This window comes from Myotis davidii, unplaced genomic scaffold, assembly GCF_000327345.1.
Source record: "Myotis davidii unplaced genomic scaffold, ASM32734v1 scaffold168, whole genome shotgun sequence".
Taxonomy (NCBI): Eukaryota; Metazoa; Chordata; class Mammalia; order Chiroptera; family Vespertilionidae; genus Myotis; species Myotis davidii.
Genome location: NW_006383016.1, coordinates 11988158 through 11998623, shown reverse-complemented (window position 1 = coordinate 11998623; position 10466 = coordinate 11988158). Strand labels below are relative to the sequence as shown.

The 10466-nt window shown below is 35.9% G+C and overlaps 1 long non-coding RNA gene across 1 annotated transcript in view; it reads left to right on the top strand.

Annotated features, from left to right (window-relative positions):
* The first annotated feature begins 1920 nt into the window (after positions 1-1920).
* LOC107181697 overlaps positions 1921-10466 on the top strand; it is a 17926-nt gene continuing 9380 nt past the window's right edge. Inside the window, exons 1-2 of the long non-coding RNA XR_001512387.1 lie at positions 1921-1972; positions 8370-8462. This is a non-coding gene — a long non-coding RNA (uncharacterized LOC107181697). The remainder of the gene's footprint in view (positions 1973-8369; positions 8463-10466) is intronic.

Below are 10466 nucleotides of genomic sequence, written 5' to 3'. Positions count from 1 at the left end.
AAATACAAAAATATTTACTCTTCACACAAATGATGGTGTGTTGTATATACCGTTCTACACTTTATTTTGAGGCTAGAAATGCCTGGATGAGGAAAGTAAAGACATGTTTGGGGAAGAGATCTGTTTTCTTCAGTTTCTACTCCCAGTCTACTCCCTGTCACAGGTGGCAGACTGAATCCTTGGGAATTGGGACTGGAAAGCAAATCAAAGCGACCGAGACCACAGAGTGCTTTGCTCCACCCTCCTGACATACTCTGGGTTCCTGGACCAGTCTGTCTGCCTACTGTCCTCCTCCCGTTGGATTTCTGCCATAAAACCCTTCGTTTCCCATGTGGCCAAAGCAATGGTCTATCAGCCATGTCCTGACCTACCTGGACCCAGTTGTGGGCTTGAGACCAGTGTGCCAACTGGGACCAGCAAGATGATCAGCACACGTGTCTGAAGGACTGGGCTAGTATATTCCAAAATGTTCACTAATCCAACCCCAAGTCTCTGCAGGATGCCACTACAGTGATTCAGAAAGGTCACCGCACTCCCTTCAACCATGATACCCGCTGGCTTCTAGCATCATTAGTCTTCTTTTACTTCCCCTCCAACAATGTTCTTGGCACCTACTTTAGGAATAAATGTGGCTTTTTTGTGTGTGTCCTTAGCAAAGGAGTTTAGTTCTGCTTGGTAGTTGAATAGCAGAATGATTTGTGTAGGATGAAGTAAAAAATTTTAAGGACCAGATATATAATCAAATTGAATTCTACGTATGCAACATCATATGATTGAGAATACAGTCTCAGAGGCAGGGCTTGAAGATATAATTTGTTCTGCATAGTTTCTTTTTAAAGGCATGCCTTAAAAAACAGTTTTATTGAGATATAATTTAAATGTATAGACTTCACAATTTAACATGCACAATTCAATGGTTTTTAGTGTATTTTCACAATTGTGCAACCATCACCAAATCAAATTTTAGAACATTTTCATCATCCCCCCCCAAAGGCTTATGTATGCACTTTAACAGTCACTTCCCACTAGCCCACCTTTCTTTCCCTCTCCGGTACTGCTGCCCAGCTCTAGATAACCACTAATTTATTTTCTGTCTTTATAGGTTGGTCAGTTCTGTACACTTTCTGTGAATGGAATCATTTAGTATCTGGCCTCTTTGATTTGCATGATCTTTTTGAGGTTGATACATGTTGGAGCATTACTAATACATTCTTTTTGTTGACCAATGTTATTTCATTGTATGGATATAAATATGTCATATTCAGTTTGTTCATTCACCAATTTTTGGACATTTGGGCTGTTTCAGCTTTTTGGCTATTATGAATAATGCTGTGGTAGACATTTATGTGCACGTGAACAGATGTTTTCAATTTCCTTGGATTTATTATCTAGGAGTTGAATTGTTGGGTCACACGGTAACTCTATGTTTAACATTTTGATGCATTATTTTTCAAAGTGGCTGCACCATTTTACATTCTCACCAACAGGGTATGAGAGTTCCAACTTCTCTACAGCCTCATGAAAAACTCATTGTCTGCCTTTTTTAAAAATAATAGCTAACCTAGTGCTTGTGAAATGCTATCTCATTATGGTTTTAACTTCATTTCCCTAGTGACACATGATGGTGAACATCTTTTCATGTTCTTAGCACCTTGTATATCTTTTTAGGAGAAATGCCCATTAAAATGAATACCCGTTTTAATTGGGATGTTTATCTTTATTTAGATTAAGTTGCAGGAGTGTGTGTGTGTTTTTTCCATTTCTTTCTGGATATTAGACCTTTATCAGATTGATTTAAAAAACATTTTCTCTCATTCTGTGTATTGTTTTTCTCTTTCTTCATGATATTCTAATGCAGCAAAAACGCTTTTAAATTTGATGAAATCTAATTTATTTTTTTGACTTTGTCACTTGTGCTTTTGCAGTTAAGACTATGATCCAATTTGAGTGATTTTTTTCAGAACGGTATAAGGTAGGTATCTAATTTCTTTCTTTTGCATTTGGGTGTCTATAATTTTAACATGTGAATGGTACTCAACATGGAAGTAATTGCCTTCTCTTGAGATTACTTGAGACCTTTAATTCTCTCTATATACTGTATTTAGACTTGACATAAGATAGTTCAATAAAAGGTCTGCAGGGATAACATTAGGCTTATGTATCATATTATATCCTGTATCAAATTCATTCATTAAAATTAGTTTTGAGGACAGTTTGTAGCATGTTTATTTTCTAAAGTTATAGAAAGTCTAATGCCACCGAAGGACAAGCATAGCAGGAATTTTTGGAATGGAAACCCTTTCTTTCTAAGTCATGTCTTTGTTTTAGTGCTTGCAATAACTCATTTCTATATTGAGCCTAGAATTCAGAAAGTTTTCTCAGATCAAATGGTATGAAGAAAATTTTATAGCAAGAAAGAGTAAAAATGAAATTGCCTTTTTAACTGCTTTGGGATGGTATATTTACTTAGCTGGTCTTATCTTTGTTTTCCTCCTGGGTTTATGATTCAAACCCTTAAATTCACATAAAAAGAATTAAGGTTTTTTTGATATGGAGATTTTTTTAAAGTTCAAGTTTGTGCACATGAAAAGGACAATGAATCTTTTTAAAGGAAATGCATTTTATTAAGTGAATTATAATATTTTTTTTCCTTTCAGTTGGGAACAACATTGATGTAAATGGAATTTAAGGTGCCAAATTTTGAAGAAAGAGGCTACTGAATTTGCAGTAACTATTATAAAAAACATATTAAATGAACTTTAATATATAGAAGTTAAAGATGGTCAATGCAAATCAATGGCCAGACCATTTAACATGACTTCAATAGATAATTTTTAGTGAAGCAATTTCACATAAATGACTTTGAGTTTGAATACATCAGATTTCACCCTCATGGCCAATAGAATTATTGAGAACTAGTGTCCCAATACATGGATTTGTGCACATTGAAAGGAAATTAGTCCCTCCGGTGCAGGGACTAATGCAGGCGGTCCCGGGTGGTGGCAGTAGGGGCAGGACTGGGCAAGATGGGCGGACATGCCCTGAAGCCAACCTCCCATGATCCTTCCCCAGCCGGCCAAGTGAGCGGGGTCCCTCTGGCAGGTGGGGTCCCTTGGCCTGGCCTGCAGGGATTGGGCCAAAACTGGTTCTCCAACATCTCCCGAGGGGTCCCAGAATGTAAGAGGAATTGCAAGGAATCGGGCTCCCTCCTCTTTGGTTCTGGGGTGCATCACCCAAGAACCGCCGCTGCCAAGTGACCACAGCTTGTCAGCTCCTGTGTTGAGCGTCTGCCCCCCTGGTGGTCAATGCACATCATAGCTACTGGATGGTCAGACAGTTGGATGGTCACTTAGCCTTTTATATATATAGACTGTATAAATTATTAAGTCCATTTGTTTGCATATATTCCCAGTGACTATCCAGGCAACATAAAGACACTGGACCAATAATAGCAATTCATCATGACTTAATTTAGTCTTCACCTGCTTAGCATTCAGTCTTAAATAGACATCTTCTCATTCTCTCAATTATTGATGGCAACTAACCCAAAAAAGTTTTGGTCCAGTACTATACTTCAATAAGCTTAGATAAACAAATACCTCTCTGTCTCTCTCTCTCACCTAATTATCTTTTTCTTGTTGTTGTTGTAATTAGTCATGATGTTTCTGTCCTGCTTTTGAATCCATTATAACTACTGGGAGTGATTTTCCTATAATGTGTTTCCCTCTGGCTGTCACGGAGGCAGGATGAGGTGGAGCTGGTGATTATTATGCTCAAAATACTAGGGGATGAGATGCAATTACCCCAGTTAGCGTGGACTTTGGCAAGCTTGCGCTGCTTCCTTTCAGTAGAGGGATTATTTTAAGATATTAAGCTCCTTTGTATGATGTTAACTTGTTCATTTAGGAGGAAAAAATCAGAAAACTCCAAGGGTGGAATTAACCTTGATGAGTCAGCACTACTTATGAAAAGTAGTGAAGCAAAAACCAAAAGGTAATTTAGCAAAATGGCTCTTAAAATGATTAAAATTAATTATAGCCTCTGGCAAGAGTTTAGTCTTGAGCCAAGGCACCTTGCCTCTCCTCTCTAGTCCACCCTAGCCGGCCAAGTATTTATCTTCAAACACTCCGTTCTGTCCTACCTCCCTTTCTTTAGTAACTCCCCATTTTCCCCAAGTTGGCTGCGTGATGTTCCTGACAGCCCTTTCACTTCCTGTTCAGCACCCATTTTGTTCTATAACAGACTAAGAATTATCCCAGTGCTGCTTCGTATGTTATAATTAAATATATAGGTATATATGCATTATATATAACATATATAATAAGTAAAATATAGCATATATAGAATGATACCATTTTGTAAAATATTATCACCACATGACAGATTCATAGAAACATTCTGGAAGAATAGATATTAAAAGTTTAATGTGGTAAAGGAATTGTAGGTGATTTTATTTTATTTATTTTTATATCTATATTTAAAAATTAAAAAAAAATCACATGAGGGAGATATATTAGTCTGCGGCCAGAACAAAATATTTCCACTAAAAACCTGTCAAAATTTGGGAAAATTTTCTTCAGAGGTCCCAATTTCATTATAAAGAGAATTCAAAAAATATTTGAATGACAGTGGCATTACTGGAAAAATAAATACATATAGTACAAAGAAGGTAGACTATACTTTTATATATGTAAAAGGTTGGTTTATTTTTAGAATTCAAATAAGCACTATATTGATTTTTATTTTTTTTACCCCGAGCATACTTGAATTGTTACTCTCCACATTCAAAATTAATGGCAAATAAGAATTTGCAGTATTCAAAAATATACACCAGTTTACTTTGGCTTTGGATCAAGAGAAAAAATTCCTCATGCTTAAATAAGTTCAACCATTCTATTAAAACATTTAAAATGCCATCTTTACCCTCATTGGCTTCTTCACTCAGTTGACAAGTCTGGGTGACTTTGGTTTTGTTCTACGTGCAGAGCCAGTGGCCCTGAAGTGCAATGAAGAGTTTTTCAGGCTTTCTCACAGCTTTGTACTTTGATCTCACTCTTCTGTTCTCTTGGCCAAATCCTTCCCTTCCTTTTGTATCCCACAAAGCTCATTCCAGATCTGAGGCCTTTGAAGTCAAAGGCAAAACAAGACTTGGATAAGTTGATTTTCCCACATCTCTCCATGTGAGTGTTGCTAGAGACCGGATGTATTACCAAGGCTCAGGTAGACATGTTCTCCAGCAAACAGCTACGGGTGATTCCTAGTGATTGTCTGTGATGAAGAATAGGGAGGAAGCATGGGCGTATATGTGTTTATAGGCATAGGGTATAGCTTTCAAGTATGTTCTCTGTAAAATTAACGGAGGAAAAGCTATCATAAGTGTGTTTGCTGCAGAAAACCTGTAGACCAAGATAGGGAAATACCCCCAGAGCTATGCGTCCTCTAAGATTCCTTATCCTGCCAAAAATGAATACTCTTTTTTTTTTCTTAGCAGGAAGTCAGGTTCATTATAAAATTATTTGTTATGTTATCATTTATCAATTTGTCTTTATTTTCAGGTAATTTCATTGTAATCTATAGAAAGTCAATAAATACTTATGAATAACTATTTTATTATTCATGTATGTGTTCAGATTAGTTATTAATAACTTTGAGAAATCCTTAATTTCAATATGAAGAACTGTTTGAAATTAATATACATGGCAGAGGAAGATAAATTGGATATAATTAAGTGATTTGGAATCTCACCCCTGCTGCATAATAATTCTTTTTTACCTTACTTTCCTGCTCTTCATACATTAGGATGAAAAAATGCTTTTTATAAACTTTTTTGTTTGTTCTTAAAGGGATTTCCTAATGTCTGGGCTAGTTGTACTGCTCTTCAGAAATCTTTGGCTTTTTGGGAAACTGTATTTTGGAATGAATACTACAACTCTATTTATATTGCAATAGTGCAATATTATAACTTACTGTTGTGATTTTTTTTTTTAAAACTGTGATGCAGATGGTTTGAGTGGGCAAACATTTATCTATCAAACACCCAGGATTTCCACAAATTGTTTTAAAAGCAGCCAGGATTTTATTTAATCCCCAAACAGTTGTTGTTGCTTTTTCCAAAATAGAGTTTAAAATAAAGATATTTATATAAAACACTCAAATTTAATATTTAAAATAATTTTTTAAAATTTTCTTATATGAGTGAGAAATCCTTCAGGGGGTAAGCAGTAATTTTCTAGAAACTTGTAAGGTTCCCTTTTGAGTAACTTTGGATCATTTGTGATAGTTATATTATCTATAATAACAAAAGTGTAATATGCTAATTAGACTGGACAGCCAAACAGCCTTCTGGACATAATTCCGAACATCCTTCTGGACGAAGCTGCAGTGGCAGGGGCCGAGGCAGAGGCAGTTAGGGGCAATCAGGCAGGCAGGCAAGAAGTTAGGGGCATCAGGCAGACAAGCAGAGTGGTTAGGGGTGATGAGACAGGCAGGCAGAGTGGTTGGGGACAATCAGGAAGGCAGGCAGGCGAGTGGTTAGGAGCCAGCGGTCCCAGATTGCGAGAGGGATGTCCGACTGCCGGTATAGGCCCTGACCGGGCCTATACTGGCAGTCAGACATCCCCCAAGGGGTCCCAGATTGTGAGAGGGTGCAGGCCGGGCTGAGGGACCCCCTCCCATGCACAAATTTCATGCACTGGGCCCCTAGTTCCTATATAATTATTTACACATATTACCTCTATGTATGCACAAGAAACAAAAAGATTCTCCCTGAGAAAGTTGCTAATTGTTACTTTAAATGTGTTGTACTCATTACTAATTTCTTTTCATTTTAGCCCATGACTAGATAATTATATCTTTTGAGGAGAGTTAAAAATTACTGCAAGATTTAAGAATTTGGGAAGGATGCATAGGAAACTAAAGAGTATTGAATCTAAGTGGAGTAAAACTACAGGGTTTTTTTTTTAAGTAAAGAGACTTTTAATTTTTGCTTTTTATCCTTCGAATAGCTTGAGATTTTTACAATGAGTATGTTTTACTATAATAATGAAAGCAATTAAAAAATGCTGCTAGTGTGCTATTGAACTCTTCCAGATGAGAGAAATTTCATATGCATGTAGTCTTTAGTGGACTGTAAGAATCCAAGAATAATTATATTTTAATTTTAGTAGTTGCCATTTGGGTCAGATTCTCAGAAATCTGATTGTAAATAAAGATACACATAGATTTCCCATCAAATTACTTCTGTCCCATTCCCATTTTTACATAGAACTGGTAATGAAATTTTCAGAGGCTGTCACTTAATATAAGCAATGTTATTGTTTAATAGTTAAAACTTTTATGGTGTCCTGCTGTAGGGAGGAAACAATAATTTTCCCTCTACCCTTCTGAGTTCTTAGCTGAGACCTCCCTCAAATAAAAGACAGTTTAATAAGAGAAAAATAAAAAAAAAACAAGTTTATTAACATGCACAATTCATGTATACCTGGGAGATACTAGAAAAAAACGAGTTGCTCAAAGAGGTGGTTTAGAATTCAGGCTTCAATGTTGTCTTAATAGGGAAAGGGATGAGGGAGTACAGGCCCCTTAAAGGAGAATAAATGATTTTTAGGAAAGATTAATGGACCTTTGGAAGACAGATGGGAGGAATGGTGTTTGTGACAAAGTTTGTCTGGGTGAAGTATGGACTGACTTCCAGTCTTCGCTCCTGTGATGAGAGTTTATTTTCCCTGATTGATGAAACTCCTGGAGAGGGAATTTATGACAATTGAGTTCCTTTTGAAGGACCTGTCTTTAGGAAGATAAGGGAAGTTCAGATAAAGCCTCTCTCTGCATTTGCTGTTTTTAAAGTGCTACACCTTAAAATAATCAATACGCAAAAGCGGCTTATTTTGGGGTGGCAAATTGTGCTACCCTCCACTGCCTTTCAGAATAACTATACTTACACCACAAATAGTTGATTTAATATCCTGTACTAGGGGCTACCTTCAAAGATCAACAAAATCTTGAGAAGAGCTAACTTGTGGCTCTCCAGTAAACAAACCCTTATATCCTAAGAATTTTTTACCCTTTTGTACTTCATGGTAGTTTTTACCTAGATCCAGGAATCCGAGTTTAACCAAAATACAACACAGAGCATTTTTAATGGTACTTGAAGGAGTTGGTCAATATCCCTAAACTGATTAACGTGATAAACCAATGCATAAACATAAAAGGCAATAGCAAAAAAAAAAATTAAAAATAAACCTAGCTCAAAAAAATCTTGCCAATATGTAAAGAAGAATTCCAAAATAATTTGCTATTGCATTGGATTTTTAAAAACACACATGACTCTCCAATTACTATTCCAATGTCTGTCTAATCTCCAAATTTAGAAACCCATGAGTACTGAAGCTAAGTTCACATTCATAAATAAAATCTCCAGAGCAGAAGATTAAAAGCATGAATGAAGACCTCTTTACTACCAGGTCAATGTAATCACTGGGTGGATTCCGGGACCCACTGAGGCACCTGCAGATGTGTTGGTCTGTATTCCTCATGAAAGCCTGCATTGCTGTTCTCACCTTGGTATTCACATGGCCACACCTGGTATTCACAGTAGCACAATGGGTTCTCCATGGAGTGCCTTTTTTTTCCCCCCCAGCTTTAAATGTGGTACAGGAAAATGCTGCATCTCTGACTTTGTCTTTGGGACATTGTCACAGTATTAAATATAATGGCATGTCATTTTGTGATACCAGACAATCTATTCAAAACTTTAAGAAAAAACAAGCATCTCTCAATCAAGAGACATGATCAGTTCTGTGAAAGTCTTTTATATCATGTTTATCTCTTTCTTTCACTAATGCTACATTTCAGAAGTCCTTCTATGTATGAAATCTTTTCGTGTATATTTCTTTACTTAGAAAATAAGTGAAAAAATGTACTTGAAAATAAGTCATATTGAAAACCGTATAAAGCCTATATTTCATATTTGAGTGAAAGAGTAGTGAAAGTTATATATATATTTTGGTGCTGATATTAAAAATATGGATATTCATATGCATGATCATTATCTTTTCTTACATGGGCTTTATATCTGAATGGTTTCCAAACTTAGTAGGGGCAAAGTAGAATTTAAATTGAAGTTATGAGTTATGGCCTTAAATTAATATAAATGAAATTTCTTCATTGCAAAGCTCAACCACCATCTCTAAACTTAATCCTTTTCCTGACTGCTATTATCTTGAACCTATTGTATTTTCTTTCAGACCTTTTTATTCCCTCTTCAGAGCTCGTATTTAGAGTCCCAAAAATCCTTAAAAAAGAAGTCGGCTTGTGGTAAATTTTCACTAAGATTGTTACCTGTATTTAGATTTTACCTGGAAGTTATTTTTCTTTGAATCAATAAGATAAAATATTTTTCAGTATGCTGCACATTTGCCATTAAAAAGTATTTTCTTTAGAAGAAATAAAACTTGAAATTTACAATGTAACAATTTTCTTCCTCCTAAACAAAACAAGAATAATTACTTGCTGAATTGAAGATTCAGTTTCTAGTATAAAACCTATATAATTTTATTAAAATTTTTAAATGATCTCATTTGAAAAAAAGATTATACGTATCTTCTTTTCTTTATTGTTATTTGCTTTTGAACGTTTTAATAATTAAGTACAATTTTGATAAAGTATGTCAGGAAAGAGGTTTTTAAATCATAGCTTTTTCCAAGAAAATACACACACATGCTCCCCAATAATGAGTATCTAGGGAAAAAAATGATTTGAATCCTTTTGTTATAAACAAGCAATTTGTAAGGAATTTCCTACCAAGAAAGTTTCCTCTCTTTTTCATTTCTCCACATTTTTCACATCTTCCAGAAACAAATATCGTTAGGTAGTGTCAGCATAGTCAAGATACTAAGGAGAGGCATAACATAAAGAAACCAAATCATCCAAATGTGGTCTTTAGAAAGCAGAATGTGAACAAATAAACATTTTATAAAAATACATGGTGTCCCCTCAAAAATGTATACACATTTTTTCTGATAGCTCAATTGATGTTTCTTTATTTTCAAATGTAATCAATTAGAACTAATAACTATTCAAAGTGTGTACACATTTTTGGGGGGCACCCTATCTATACATATATATTTAAAAGGTAGTCTGGAAGATGGCGGCATAGGTAAACACCGAAGATTGCTGCCTCACACAACCACTTCAAAAATACAACTAAAAGACAGAACAGACATCATCCAGAACCACAGGAAGGCTGGCTGAGTGGAAATTCTACAACTAGAAGGAAAGAGAAAAGCATACCAAGACTCAGAGGAGGCGCAGTGCGGAAGTAAAATACTAAGGTGCGGAGGTGCATGTGGAGCGGGGTGGCGGCTGAAGGCACAGTTGTCGTTTTCAATCAGGAGGGAGTCTCAGGCTCTGAGCTCCAGTTTTGGGCGAGTCTCTAGGGACCCAGACTCATACGGGAGAAGCAGGCA